The sequence below is a fragment of the Lissotriton helveticus genome, chromosome 10, assembly GCF_964261635.1.
Source record: "Lissotriton helveticus chromosome 10, aLisHel1.1, whole genome shotgun sequence".
Classification (NCBI taxonomy): Eukaryota; Metazoa; Chordata; class Amphibia; order Caudata; family Salamandridae; genus Lissotriton; species Lissotriton helveticus.
In genome coordinates this window covers 95,625,558-95,641,352 of record NC_136071.1, presented here as the reverse complement: position 1 = coordinate 95,641,352, position 15,795 = coordinate 95,625,558, and positions in this window count along the sequence as shown.

Sequence of the window (15,795 nt, the reverse complement as noted above, 5' to 3'; positions counted from 1 at the left end):
GTGCCATACCAAGGAGATGATTCCTCACCGGATTCTGATGCACCTGGAATTCCCGGGTCTATGGGTGACCCTACAACATATTGAGGCATTTAAGGAGGCTGTGCACTGCATCTTTGGCACCCTGCCCACTGCTTTTGGTGCACCTTTGGTCCCCATGGATCCTCTGGATTCCAGTAAGGTTACAGCCAGTAGATCTGCCATCTTCACCTTCCGTGCCTCCTGAACCTGCTTCAGGTTCAGCTTTGACTCCGGAGCAGTCTCCGCGCCCATCACTACAATCCATGCCGGTTCCTTCTATGCCCACACCAGCACCAACACCGGAGGAAGACTTATATTGCATTGTTCTGTCTGGCTCAGAAGCAAATTAGTCTGCCCTTGGCTGAAACAACATTCGGGCTCAGTCACTACTTGCACAACTCGCATACACATGGACTCCGATAATACAATTCCTTTGCTGGAGACCCGCCCTTATTGCTCCAACAACTGGTTCAGATCAGACTCTGACCAGAGCAAACCAGCTTTTGGTGATGATTGTGATGGTGGGGACAAAACCTCCCCACAATATGATGGTGGCAGTTGTTATCTGCATTTACAAGAGGCCAGTGGGTTAGCCACTTCCATTAGCACAGGGTGGGTTCCCACCCCAGCCCTTCCTTGGAGGAGTCTGCTTTATTTGCCATGGTTATTAGACGGGCAGCCAAAATAGTAAATTTGAGATGCCTTCCTTTATGGTAAAACCCAACTTCCTCACTGAAGTGTTAACAACCCAGACAATCCTTAGCCGAACCCCTACTGCCGTTAAACAAGGCTCTGACCAACACACTCATGGGCACATGCACTAAACCTGTAAACAGACAGGTGGCATGTTGTCTCAGACCTGTGTCAAGTGACCCTCCTTCCTAACTCAGCTCCCTACTCCAGGGATCCTTTAAGTACCGGCCACCAGTAGCCGGGTCAAACTGGCAATTCTATTGTTAATACACCTCCAGAGAGCCTAAAACAATTGAGCCATTTTGGAAGAGAATGTGGTCTTCCACTATCTTTACCCTCAGATTAGTCAATGGCAGCTGTTTGCTGGGGAGAGGTACTCCCATACATTATGGTACTCAGTTGCTTAGATCTTACTGCAGTACCAGAAGAATTTTGTGCCAATTGGGCACAGATCATTCAAGATGGCCAGTATATGGCCAAGTCATCCAGTCAGGCCTGCTTTAATGCCACACATGGATGAGATTCACAGGCTTCTCGCGTGACATCCAGATGTCCCTCATGGATATGTCTTTTAACTGGTCTTGCCTCTTTGGAAATCAGACTTGCTCCGCCCTCGAGTGCTTGAAAGAGAGTAGGATCACTGAACGCTCCCTCAGTCTTTCCAAACCCAGAAGACAGCATCCCCAACAATTTCACCCTCTTTGAGGCGTCACTGTGTTTTGCCTTCAGACAATGTCAATGCGCTCCACACCAAAAGGACTGGGGTGGCTTTTGAAGGTGATCTAGGATATCCAGCAGACAGTGTACAGGACTGCAGCAACAGCAAACTTCCTAGTCCCCTGCCACCCTCTTGAGTAACCTTCAAGCCACTTTATTATGACCTTAGTGGCACACAACCACCCTGTGGAAGGCCAAATTAGTAATTTTATTTAAGAGTGTTATATAGCGCTAGCTAGACCCAAAGGTATTGGCCACCCACATCAACCCAGCTTTCGGAGGACCATTTGTCCATTTTGCTTCAGGAAATTCTACCTCCTTTCGAGAATGGAACCTCTCTATTTTTATTTTATTTTTTTCCTGCGGAAGGACAAATTCAAGACCCTCTCCTTGGTCCAGGTTCTTTCTTCACTGGATCCCGGGCAATGGATATATATACCGTTGGACATACAGGTTGCCTATTTCCATAATCCTGTCCTGCACTGGCTCTACCTGTGGTTCAAGGTGGGCCATGAGCATTTTCAGTTTGCAGTGCTCCCTTTCAGCCTCACCAGTGTCCCTTGGTTATTCATGAAGATGATGGGGGTGTCCGCAGCATACCTTTAGACGTTGGGGTACCAGTCTCCTCTATCTTGAGGACAGGCTCGCCATAGTAAGTCTTGGACCACCTCCAAACAATGGTGTACCGCCTCACATTGCTGGTGTTCACACAAGTCTCACCTAACTCCTTCGCAGAGGATACCTTTCATCTGAGCCATTGCGGATACTGCGCATGTTCAGGCCTTTCCTTCCGGATCAACGAGTTCAGAACATTCAGACTATGATCTGTTTCAGCCTCAGTTCGGTGTCTCAGTGAGGATGGCCCTGAGGCTTTTTGAACTCTTCGCCTCCTGCATCTTGCTAATCAACCATGCCAAAACAGTCTGGCATTAACTTTGATATCTTTAATAAAAAGATGTTAAAAAAAAAATCATGTCGGATGGCACTCATTTTGGAGTGGGATCAGAAGTCTTAGTGGGCACTGCGCTATGGGAACTCTGATTCCATCCAGGTTTCTTTTGAGACTGAAGAGGAACTGCAGTGGTGGCTGCTTGACAGCAATCGTACCAGCGACAGACCCCTCTTTCTACCCTATCCAGAGCTGCCTGTAGTGACAGATGCACCACTGCTGGGGTGGGGTGGTCACCTTGGAGAGGTGGAGATCAGAGGTCTCTAGTCTCCGGCTGAGACTCACAACCACATCAACCTACTGGTGTTGCAGGCCACTCGCTTGCCATTGAAAGCTTTACTGCCTTCCATGAAGGGGGAGCGGATTCAGGTCCTCATGGACCACACCTCCACCATGTGGCAACCAGCATGACTGGGTGAGTTCCTGGGCACTGTCAATCGGCCCTGAACTGGAACTGGCTATATCATCAATGCATTTCACTGATTGTGTACCACCTTGTATAATCTTTAAATGCCTGGGGAGATGAATTCCGCCAATGATGCCTAGTAGATCATGAATGGCAGCTACACCTGCAGGTCTCACATGGTGTCTTTCAGTAATTGGGTTAACCGTAGCTCGATCACTTCACCACCACTGAAAATACACAATGCCCGCACTTTTGCTTATTGGAGTTCCTAAGAAGGTGCTCTTTGAGATGCATTCCGCCTAGAGCGGAGTACAGGAGTGCTGTATACCTTCCGACTCCTATCTCCTGCCTCAAATTCTGAATATCCGGAATCCGCTCCAGATTGAGCAAGGAGAGTGTTGTGCCAGGAACTACAGGGCATGAGCATCTGTCCTCTGATTAGGCTGCTGCTTTGGGAAGGCCTTCTGTTGCAGCAGCGTGTTGGGGTCTTGGACCTGGGCCAGCGCAATCTATTCCTGCAAGCGTGGAGCTTGAGCAGTGGTAGTTGACCCTCTCAGTGTCGAGTTGGACGCTGGTACAGATTTGTGGCCTGGTGTGACACCAGCAAGATTGGATCCATTGCAGGCTAAACATTTGAATGTTTTGTGGTTGGTTTGGGCTTTGGCCCAGAATGGACTTGCAGTGGGCACAAGTGAAGCTTATCTGTTGCCCTTTTTTGCCTTTCTCCGGTCCTACCATCCTAGTTCAAGTTACTAGTTGTGAAGCAATTCCTCAAATTTTGTTTCCTCATATTTCTGCCAAAATGCTTTGTACTGCTTAGTGGGACCTTAATTTGTTCCTTCTCATAATTATATGTACCTTTTTTGAGCAGTAGCACAGCCACCCTCAACTGACCACCAAAGATGGCCTTTTGACCACCTCCTATCACCGTGTGAGTGAGCTTCAATCTCTGTTAGTCCCGCTGCTCTAAACCTCTTTTGTTTTTGTTTTTTGGGAGGGGGCATCAAATATTGTGCTGATGACTAGAGTGGTCTTTCTACAGAAAATTGTGATTCCCTTTCACGTCTGACAGTCCATTACTGTTCCAACCTTCTTTGCTCCACTTCACTACACGAAAGCAGAGTAGAGACTCCATCATTCGGACCGCACAAGGGCGCTCTTCTTTTTATTGATTGTCTAAAAGACCATCGGATGGCTGCGCTGTGCAATGAGATTCTCTGGGGCAAAGAAAGGCAAGGCAGTGCAGAAAAGTACTTTACCCTGGTGGATAGTTGTCTACAATTAGAGCTGCTACATGGTGGCCCAGAAAAAGCATTCATAACACTGAGGGCCCATTCCACCAGAGCCACGGTGGCTAGCACTGCTATGACCCTCAGGGCGCCTGTCCTGAATACTTGTCAGGCGGCAACATGGGCATCAGTACACATATTAATGAAGCACTACTGCCTTGAAAGCCAGGTTCCACGGGAACAGAATGTTGGCTGTTTGATTCTCCAGAACATTTTGGTCCAAGTCATTCCACAGACCTGGGGAAGTACTGATAGAGATCGCAGGTCACCCGACCAATAATTTCGCCACTCTGGCTTCGGGCCCATATATTCCAATTTTCCATATATACATTGATCAGATGACCTTACAATCTACTACCAATAATCATAAGTCCCTTTCGATTATTTTCAGTATACCCGACTTACCATCCACCGTTACTGGTACTTATGACCACGGTGGGTCAGGGAGCTAGCTGTAAAAGGAAAGGCAGCAAAATACAAGACCCAATGTTAAATAACTTTGATATTCATCAAATGACCACGGACAACTGGGAAGTTTTAAGGATTTTATCTAGAATTCAGTTTCGGAAATGATAAGGTTTACAGTAAAAAAGCAGTCAATAATCAAGATAACAAAAAGAATATAACCATACAAGAAAAATGTAAGGGCAATCATTTAAGTTTGTAAATAGTGCGACAGGGAACACGCTAAGAATGGAACTCAAGAGTAGACATCGTTAAATGGGCAAAGTTATGCAAGTATAAATTTATACTATGGGAAACAGTTTTTTCATGAATATGAATGGGAAGTTAGGAATCCTAAACAGCTATATTAAGGGTGAAAAGTGAAACACGCTATAACGCTAGCAAATTACTTCAGTCAGTTTTATACGAGAAAATTATAGACCACATCAGAAAATTGTAAACTGCAATGGAAAAAATGATTTCTAAAAGGTAGGGTAACATAGGAACACGCTATGAAATTAAATGCAAATGACTTTATGATAGGCAATGATTGCGGAAAGCATGGAAAATTATCATATGCAAAGTATGTCTTTATTGAAGCAAAGACAGAAAATAGAAAGATGCAGGTTTAGAGTTTCGGCAAGATATTTACCTAGACTGGTGTGAAAACCAACCCTGGCCACGGGTCAGTTAAGGACAGGAAATACCCCCAGGAAGGACAGACATCAACGGGACAGCAGGTGCAGAATGGACACCCCAGGACAGGACAGGAAACCCAGATTAGGATCAGGACAGGACCACCAGGATACGACCAGCACCCGCAGTTCGGAAGCAACGCCTGCGCTCCACCCTCTCTGCAGCTATCAGTCAGAACCCTGATTGGGTTAGCGAACTCCCCAGCAAAGTGCTCCGCCAGTACTTAAGGTTTAGTAATACCTTAGAGTCTATGGTCAAATTCGGACAGAGTGCTCCGCAGCGCTCTGTACATTCAGTCACCTATTGAGTGCGTTGGGTCAGTGACAGGTCAGCTATTCGGACAAGTCGGACAATTTCTCTAGCTGAACCTAGGCTAGATATACGGTTCTGGGTCAGTGTACCACCCCCAAATGTTGCAAAGTGTCAGAATCCCCAAATTTCGATTGGTCCTAAGGTAGGATGGGTTAACACACCAATCAGAACAGACTTTTCTAAGGCCTAATCTACATGTTTGGGTACCGCCTAGCAAAATTGGGGTTCCCATGAGAGAATACACAGAATACAATAGAAGAATATCATTGTAACAGTTTCAGAACATTTAACTCCATCTCGCTGGGGCAGAGGTGGCTTTCACATGAGCATCTTGACTGTGGCTGCCAGCTGGCTGAGTTCCACTGCCCAAGGTTATTTGCCTCTGGCTGCACGCACATGCGTAGAAGGGACCTTCAAGATGGCTCTCGATAGATTTCAGACCCCCATTTCCCGTGATACATGAAAAGTAAGCGAAAACAAATTAAAACATAGAAATAAATGAATGTATTACATATCATGATTTCGTACTTCAGGTTTGTCATTATAAAAATATACTATGCTGTTAAGGGTAAGTGCTACACATAACGACACGATGAGCAACAGCACAAGCTTCACCACGTTATTACATTGAGCGGCCATCTTATAGCCATTACGCATGCGCACCCTTTCCCTCCAGAACTACATCTACGTAGAGTCACGTGAGTGTGACTAAGGCATGCGCAGAAGCGAAAATTCAAGCAGCGGCCATTTTAGGTACAAGGGTTATTTGTATTAGTAGAACACATAGGCAAGCTTCACTAATACACACGCATATAAAAAATAAAGGAGATTAGTAAAACGTACAATTTGGATTACGGGATTATAACAGATTTCGAGGTTTTTGAATCGAGCAAGTCGTGATGCGAAATCTTGCTCTATCAATCCCCTCTTTGATGATATTTACTATCATCACAAAATAACGGAACCAGATGCCAACTTTCTTTCACACTTTGTACAACTCTATTTCTTCCAACAGGCGATTCAGTTTCTCTTTCTCGTTTTTGGTAGGGTGAGAATTTTTCACCCTTTTGTAAATCTGATTATTCATTTCTTCCAATTCAAGCTCATCCGCACTCCGTTTCACTCCTCTCGCATTCACTTGGTACTTCTTTGTGTGTTTGCGACATTTGCAACAGACGAATATGAGGAATAGGATAAAACCTATAACTCCAATTGGCATCAGTACCTTAAACAATAAGCTTCTACCTAAATTAGCAAACCAATGACCTACATTGGAGAGACCATCAACGAGTCTCTTCCAGGCACTGTCAACCTCGAGTGGTTTGAGTTCCTTTTCCAAATTAGTAATGTTTTTCACATATCTCTTGAGCTGTATGCTTTTGTCCGGAATGTAAGTGCAACAATGTTGCGCCTTCAGCATCCGGCAGACTCCGCCCTCTTTTGCTAATAAGGTCTCAAGCTCAAGTCTGTTCTGCAAAACCATCGATCTGATCGCAACCATTTCGGTATTGACCTGCAGAAATCCATGAGCTGTGTCAGTAGACAACACATCCACTATTGTGGACAATTTGCATATTCTGTGAGTGTTCAGAACCACTGCCACTCCAGGTATCGGTGCACTAAAGATACTACCCATTATTTCACCTACGCTTTCTCTTTTGCTACGCACTAAGCCATTAGGGTTTTCACTGCTTCCAGCAACTTTATTCACATGGTATATTTTCGGGAAGACAATGCCAAAATAGCAGCTTCCATACCAGTGATCCGGCATTTTGAAATAAGCCTTGTCTCCACATATATAATAAATTCCTGGAAACACAGGTTCTGACCCATTTTTGAAACCCCACCCTCCAATTACCTTATAATTATGTTCACATTGACTGGAACCAATGAAAATGTTATTATAATAACCAGTCTTCTCGCGGTGAAGACAGTTTCCCTTTCTTTTCGAAATCCAGCAACAGAGCAGGCCCCGCCCCGCCAGTTGAGGTGCCTTCCATGTTTTCAGCCCATTTAGGTGTTTTCTGTCTTTTGTCGTTTGCCTTTCTTTGGAAACTCTCCCTTCTTTTCTCTGCCATGTTCAAGAATATTTTCTCTTGTTCATGTAATGAACAGGTCAAGTTATCTCTGTGTGTGTCATTTAGGTCTATGGTACCTATAGTCAGAAAGTATTCTCCCATATAACGTGTAACGTCACTTTTAGTATGTACAGGATTCAGATTTCCACGTATAGGAAGTTCAGAAAATATCACGTCTGAGTTAGAGTAATAGTACTGTAATGGTCCTCTTTTGTAAAATAAGCTTGCTAAAATACTACAAGAAATTCCGTAAGTCAAAGGTAAGTGATGATAAGTCATGCCTTCAGCTACAGAAGTGGGTAGCTTCATGCAGACATAGCAATCTTCTATCTCCATAGTTTCTACATTATGTACTAACAGGTTTGCGAAAACATTTAAATGAGTCTGGTTCTTAACTCCATGATAATGCAGTCCTTCCTCATCTGATGCTTCTAAGTCTCGTTTTGTCTGTCTAAGTGCCTTTTCATGTCTTTCTACACTTCGTGTTGTCAGTTCTTCAGTGTCGGTAGTCTGAGTAGGGTCAATATTAGTACTTTTTCTTACCATAAAAGGAATGAAAACTGTTAGGCCTATCCAAACTAATATAACTATAACTATACTACATATACATACCTTGCAGCATGTTTTGCAACAACTGCGGCTAGGTCTACCACTCACGTTTGAATCAGACATCTTGGCTCAGAAGAAGGTTTAAACCCCTCTTTGTGGCCTTGCACAGGTATCTTTATACTGAGCAATTTCACGGCGGTTCGTCCTCTTCTTCTGCAGAGTAAACAGCAATTGGTTCCCCGTCGCTTTCGTCAGTAATATCAAGATCTTCAAGATTTTCCAAAATCAAGTAAGTCCACTCAGGATCTTGATATTTTTCGTTCAGTCTCTTTATTCGATCACTCCTTCGTTTGGAGCTTTCTCCAGTTTGTTCCGCTATTCGTATGCTTTTTCTTCTGTCAGCAAGTTTCTCTTCTACTGTTTTTATTCTCAGCCTTAGTCTCTTAATATATCTTGGTTCGATATTTTTCTTTTTCTTAAGTCTTTTGGCTGGCACTGTGATTTGGCTTTCTTCTATTGCTCTTTTGTTTTCACTTGTTTGTGGCACTTCTGTTTCTGCTTCTTCCCTTCCTGTCTGACTAGTCCCAGGTCTTGTATCTATTTCTTCTGCCTGGTTACTAAGCTGGCCTGGTTCAGGTAAATTTTGGGTTTTGCTTTTGAATGTCTCTGTTTCTGTGTCCTGAACACGTTCTTCTAATTCTATCTGATCCTGTTCAAGCACTTCGATCCCTTGATTTTCTTCTGCTCGAACTTTTACACTAGTTCTAGTCTGTCCCTTTTCAATTTCAGGAGTTAGTGGAGGTGTGTCAATCACCTGTTCTGTCCCTGTCTGATCTTCTTCTTCGTCCTCAGACTTGATGTGAATCTCAATAATCTGAGGGTCTTCGCCTGTGCCTGTCTCGACCTCTCTATCCCACTCTCTATCTTCGTAGATTCGCTCTCTTGTTCTGATTGGGTCTTCAATGAGATCGATTATAGGTATCCAATCATTTTTATTTATTTTATTTTTATTTATTTATTTAATGGATTTTTATAGCGCATGGCTGCCCGTGAGCGTCCCAGCGCTGACAGAAAATCTGAAAGGGTCTGCGGGAGCAAAGAGGATTAAGGGAACAGCCAGGTCTTTAAAGACTTACGAAAGGGCAGTAGGTTGGGTTGGGCGCGAAGGTCCAATGGAAGATCATTCCACATTTTGGACGCATGAAGGGAAAACCGCCGGCCTCCAGAGCGTGCTTTCTTAATCCTGGGAATTTGGGCAAGGTGAGTGTAAGAGGATCGGAGTGTTCTAGTCGTGGTGTAGGGAACAACCAGGTCCTTAAGGATAGGTGGGGCTTTTCCATGAAGGATTTTGTGGGTTAGGCACAGAGTCTTAAATTGTACCCTTTGCTCCACGGGCAGCCAATGTAGTGCTCTAATCGCAGGTCTGGCTGAGCAACGATTTTTGGCTGGTGCTCCGTTGCTCGTCATCAGCTACTTCCGGACCAACGTCTGCAGGACCCTCAGCTGTACTGGTGCTCGGCTGTTCATCATCAGCTACTTCAGGACCGACATCCGCAGACCCCTCAGCTGGACAACCTTCAGCTCCAGGCTCCTTGTCTGGAATTACCTTTTGAGTATGGCTGGCATGGATCCACCTGGGAACGCCGGCACACTTCACCGCTGTCGTGGTCACCAGTATTACTTGGCGTTTTTCTCGAACGAGTGTGCTTCTTGATTCTAACCCAGTCACCAGGAACCAACTTGTGAACTGGAGTTGTCGGGTTGGCGACGGCGTCTTCCCCAATCTGGCGAGAGATAGAACGCACTTGGTCACCCAGTTGCCTGCAGTACTCAAGTACCAAATCATCAGTAATGCTTAACAGTTTGTTTCCTGGTACCCATGCTTGTCTCATCACTCTTCCCATCAAGATTTCATGGGGGCTCAGGCCTGTTCTCCGATCTGGAATACTTCTGAGTCCCATCAGAACAAGAGGCAAGGCAGTAATCCAATTCATTCCAGTTGAGTCACACATTTATGCCAACCTCGATTTTATGGTGCCATTTATTTGCTCTACCACTCCAGAAGCCTCTGGACGATGTGCACAGTGCAACTTTTGTGTGATTCTAAATGCTTTACAGAGTTAGTCCATCACCTCATTCTGAAAATGTCCGCCTCTATCTGATTCAATAGTGACTGGAACCCCGAACCTAGGTATCAATTCTCGCAGTAACAATTTGGCTACTGTTAAAGCATCACTCTGTGGGACAGGGTAAGCTTCCACCCATTTTGAAAATAGGCAGACAATGACAAGGACATATCTTTTTCCCTCGCAACGAGGCATGGTGATAGTCAATTTGTATTCTCACAAAGGGACCCCCTGACTTTCCAATCTTCCCCAGTTCAACTACTGTTCTCTTGCCAGCGTTGAACTGTTGACATGTCATGCACCTCTGGCAAAGGGATTCTGCTACCTTCCTGAACTTCGGGTTATACCAGGTCTGTTGAAATACCAGAACCATGGCATCCCTACCAATGTGTGATCCTTGATGTATCAGCCTGGCCATAGGGGCAAGCAGGTGTCTAGGTAACACAGGCATACCATTTGGGCTCACAATGACACCATCCTCACGTCTTGGCCGACAACCAAGTTCCTTCCACTTCTCTTTCTCTTCCCAGGGCACAGCATGCTGCCATTCTCTCACTTCATCCCAGGTAGGCACTTCTTCAAACACCATAAGTTGGCAGCTGTTTCCAGTCCCACCCAGTCTGATATTCATTGACATGCGATCCATAGCGCATTGTTTTGCTACCCGATCAGCAAAATCATTTCCCAATGACACAGGGTCAAGGCCCTTTTTATGAGCAACACATTTGACCACTGCCAATTCTTTTGGTAATTGGATTGCCTCTAGAAGGTCTTGGATAACTTTTCCATTTCGAATGGGAGTACCTGATGAAGTCAGGAATTCTCTTTGTAGCCATAATTGGCCAAAGTCATGCACAACCCCATAACAGTACTGGCTGTCAGTATACACTGTTATTCTTTTGTCTTTTCCCAATTTACAAGCTCTTATCAGAGCAATCAATTCGGCTACTTGTGCAGACTTCACTCCGAATAAACAGGATGCTTCTTTAACTCTGTCTAAAGCAACCACAGCGTAGGCAGCACTTAGACCCACCAGTTCTTGTCTCATGCATGAACCATCCACAAACCATTCCTCATCATGTACAGGCAAGGGTGTTTCTTTAATGTCTGGACGGGGTTTGGTACTGAACTCTGTCAGGTTAATGCAGTCATGCTCGTTTTCTCCCCCATCTTCCATAATAATTGAGTCAGGAAGTAGAGTGGCTGGGTTCAAAATATTACACAGAGTAATGGCCACATTTGCAGCACCCACGAGAATCCTCTCGTATTTAGTCAGCCGACTAGGGGTGAGATACTGAGTCTTGGTACGGGTCAGCAAAATTACAACTGCATGGGGAACATACACAGTTACAGGATGTCCCATGACAATGGTTTCACTCTGCTCTAAGCTTGTGCAAGTGGCAGCTACCGCTTTCAAACACCCAGGTAATCCAGCAGCCACTGGATCCAAAGTGGCAGAAAAATATGCCACGGGTCGTCTGGTCAAGCCATGCTCCTGTGTTAGGACTGACAATGCACAATTATCACGAGTGTCACAGAATAGAGCAAACTCCTTGGAATAATCAGGCATCCCTAGAGCAGGTGCTGTACACAGACAATCTCGTAATTTAGTGAATGCTGTTAAGCTTTCATCATCCCATTCCACAGGGTCCTGTGCTCCTTTCTTTGTCATTTTTATCAAAGGCTTTGCTAGGACTGCGAATCCCACAATCCATTGCCTGCAGTATCCTACAACTCCAAGGAACATTCTGATTTCTTTCGGAGTACGGGGTAACTGCATATTTTGAATTATTCTGACTCTCTCTGAGGTGACTTTTCTGACGCCTTTTTCTATCTGGTGCCCCAGATATTTTACTGATTTTGAACAGAACTGTAATTTCTCAGGGGCCACTTTATGTCCCTTTTCACTCAGGTGATTCAGTAGGGCAATGGTGTCACTCACGCAGTCCCTATGACTTTTGGACGCCACCAATAGGTCGTCGATGTACTGCACCAAAACAGACTTTCCAGGTAAGACTAAAGTTTCAAGGCATTTTTTCAAGATCTGATTAAAGATAGAGGGGCTTTCTGTGTACCCCTGGGGGACACGATTCCAAACATACACGTGACTGTTGAAAGCAAATGAGAAAAGAAATTTGCTGTCTGGATGCAATGGAATCGAAAAGAAGGCGTGACATAGGTCTATCACTGTGAACCACTCAGCATCCCAGGGAATCTGATACAGAATCACTGCTGGGTTCGGAACAATAGGGCAACAAGGAACCACTATCTTGTTTACCTTTCTCAGGTCCTGCACTACTCTGTACTTGCCATTAGGCTTTTTGATGCCCATAATGGGTGAGTTACAGGGGCTACTCATTACTTCCTGTATGATGTTTGCTTCTAGCAACTTCTGTATTTCTATGGCAACTCCTGCTCTTACTTCGGCACTCATTCTGTAAGGCTTAGTATTTGGGTAAACTGCATTTTCCTTCATGGCTATTTGTATTGGGTCTACATTGGCCATCAATCCTACATCCTTTCCTGTAAAGTCCCATACTTCTGGTTTCACTGTCTGTTGAAGTTCTTCAGGTAAGTCCTGTATAGTCATTCGTTTAATTTCTGAGTCAGGTCTGATTAACATTAATTTATAAATACCATCTTCATCTGGGGTCTGAATTTCGACGCCTTTTGGTGTGCAAAAGATGGTACAGTTCATTTTGCACAGCAAATGACGTCCCAGTAAGTTCACTGGACTAGTGTCACAAACGACAAATCTGTGCATTTCTTTGAAGTTCCCTATTGAGATCTCCATGGGTTCTGTAACGGGGGTACTAATCAATTGATTAGATACACCCACTACTTGGATTGCTTCTCCCGAGAGGGGTAGGTTTGGAACGTCCGCTGTTCTCACAGTAGAACGGGTAGCACCAGTGTCCAACAGAAAGGTGACATCATTTCCATCAACCTTTCCTTCAATGTATGGCCCTGACTGGTCTACCGGCAAGGAGGCGCCAAGTACACACTCCTTGTCCTCCCCTCTCAGGCCCCGTCAGTACTCGTCGTCACAGAAAAAAGTGTTGTTTAATAAATACTGCGAAGTTGCTGCATTTCTGTTCTCATTGCCCCCCCAGATCTCTACGTCATCACCCTGCGGTGATTTTCCCTTAAAAATGGGCTTTGGTGCTCGGGGTACTTGAATTGTTTTTACCTGCTGCTGGGTCTTTCTTGGCTTTTCATTCTGCGTCTGTGGAATTAAATCAGGTGTTTGGGTATTATCACTCTGTAAATATGGACACTCGTCTCTCCAGTGTCCAATTTCTCCGCACTGGTGGCAGGGAAATTTCTTTTTGGCTTCCTCTCTGCTCATTTTCGCTCGGGGCTTTCCCCCACCTCCAGGGCCTTGGTTCTGAGTAGTTTTATTTAACTTATTCAATTGCTTTTCTTGCTGTTCTGCGAGCTTTACTTGTGCCCACATAACTTTCTCCTTCAGAGCCTTCTTCTTTTCGGCCATCTCGTCCTCACAGTACTTTGCGTACCGTAGGACCTCGTCCATTTTCTTGGACTGCCAACAGATTTTGTTATCTTTTATCCATTGACAAATTTCAGGTCTTAAACCGTTTACAAACCTGTAAATAAAATGCGTCATGTCCTTCATTTCGATGTTATCTATACCACTGTACGTTTTGAACACCTGCAACAGCCTTTCATAAAAGGAATGCACAGTCTCGTCCCTTTCCTGCGTGGTTCTATCTATTTTAGTCCAATCAGTTTCCTTTGCGGGCACCTTTCCCTTCAGGTGTTGGATTACTTGTTCATATTTTTTCATCACTTCTTTAGAAGGTTCTCCTGTTTTTGAATCCCTCGGGTATTCCTCACTAGGCCAAGCTATGGCGATCTTACACTCAGTCCACAGATCTACAGGGACCACTATGTCGAAGAACCCATCCAGGTCCTTCCACAAGCATTTCTGCACTTTTACAAATCTTTCTACCTGCCGGTACCAATCCACAGGCTTCTCTCTTAATTTCGGGAAGTCATTAGTAAAGGACACAATATCCTGTCTGGACCATGGAACATGCACATATTTTCCCCCTGGCACTTCGCGCATAGGGCATAACTGTTCTGGCTTGTCAGCTTCCTTTAGAACGAATTCGGGAGTTACCTGCTTAGACCTGGCCTCATCTTTTTTCCTAGCCCATCTGGCTTTCCATCTCTCTACATCTCCCCATTTCTGCAACACTGTCAATAGTTCTTTGACCTGTACTTTCTTTCCTGACACATTCAGGTTTTCTAAATCTTTGTCTGAAAAGTCTGCTCTGTAGGGTTTCTGCAAAGGTTTCGATTTTGAAATATCTATTCCCATGCTAGCAGCCGTGTCTGTCAATTTTTCATGGAGTACTCGGGCATTTCGGGTAAGACTTTTGCAAATAAACAGCAGTTCTTCTTCAGAGTAGGTATTTAATCTGTCTAATCCTACATTTCCTGCCATTAATTCTTCTATTTCTACTCTTAGTTTGTAGAGATCTAAAGGTTTCGTCTGCGGAGTTTGTTTCTCTAATTCTTGACTCCATCTTTCGATTTCTTCAGGAGTCACCAACGTGACACTCTTAGTACCCGAAGTCGATTCCATTTGAATCTCCCTCGTATTAAAAGGATTATGTCTTTTCTGCATCCTTTTCCCTGTATTTCTAATGGGCAGATCCAATAGTGAGACTTCAGATTCGCACTCACTCGTCTGTTCATCTACAATTAATGGCTCTGGTCTTGGCTGTGCTATGACGGGAGTAATGACTGGAGTTTTCGGACTCCCTTGACGGTCCCCATACAACGGAACCACCGGTCCGATAGTTACTGGGATTGTCAAGGCTTCAGGACTGGTATTTAACTGGGAGATTTTCTGAATTATCTCAGCTCTCTGCTTTGCTAGAACCTCCCGCTCCTTTTCTTCCAATAATCTTTCTAAGGACTTTTCATGTAACACCTGCGGGGTCAGAGTGGGAGCATAACTCGGGGCAGTGGGATGGGTTTCACTTGGTCCTTCGCCATAATTAGGTCTTGGGAACAAACTTCCTGTGCCTAGGGATCTTGGTTCCTCCTCATAATGAGGTTTAGGAACGTCATTCCTGAACCTGAGGGTCTCGCTTCACCTCCGTAGGGAGGTCGAGAGCAAAAGTCTTTTTCACGGGAGTATCTTACCTCCCCACTAACTGGTATTCTTGGATAAATATCCCTCTTCTCTACAGGACCTAGACTTTCGGGGTAGGGAGGTATGAAGCAACCCCCTCCTGCACTGGCAGATCTGGCCTCCTCCGGGGGAGGAGGTCTTCGGAAAATTTCCCCTTCACTAGAAGGTCGACGTTCTTCATTATAAGGAGGTGGGCTTCTTGTAAATATGTCATCTAACAATTCATCATCCGATTCCCCAATGGGCACCCAATGTTTACATTTTTCTGTTTTCTTCTCCCCTGTAGGAGGGCCACATGCTGGCATCATTGGAAACAGCCCTTCTACAATCATATTCTGCCTCCACTGTTTC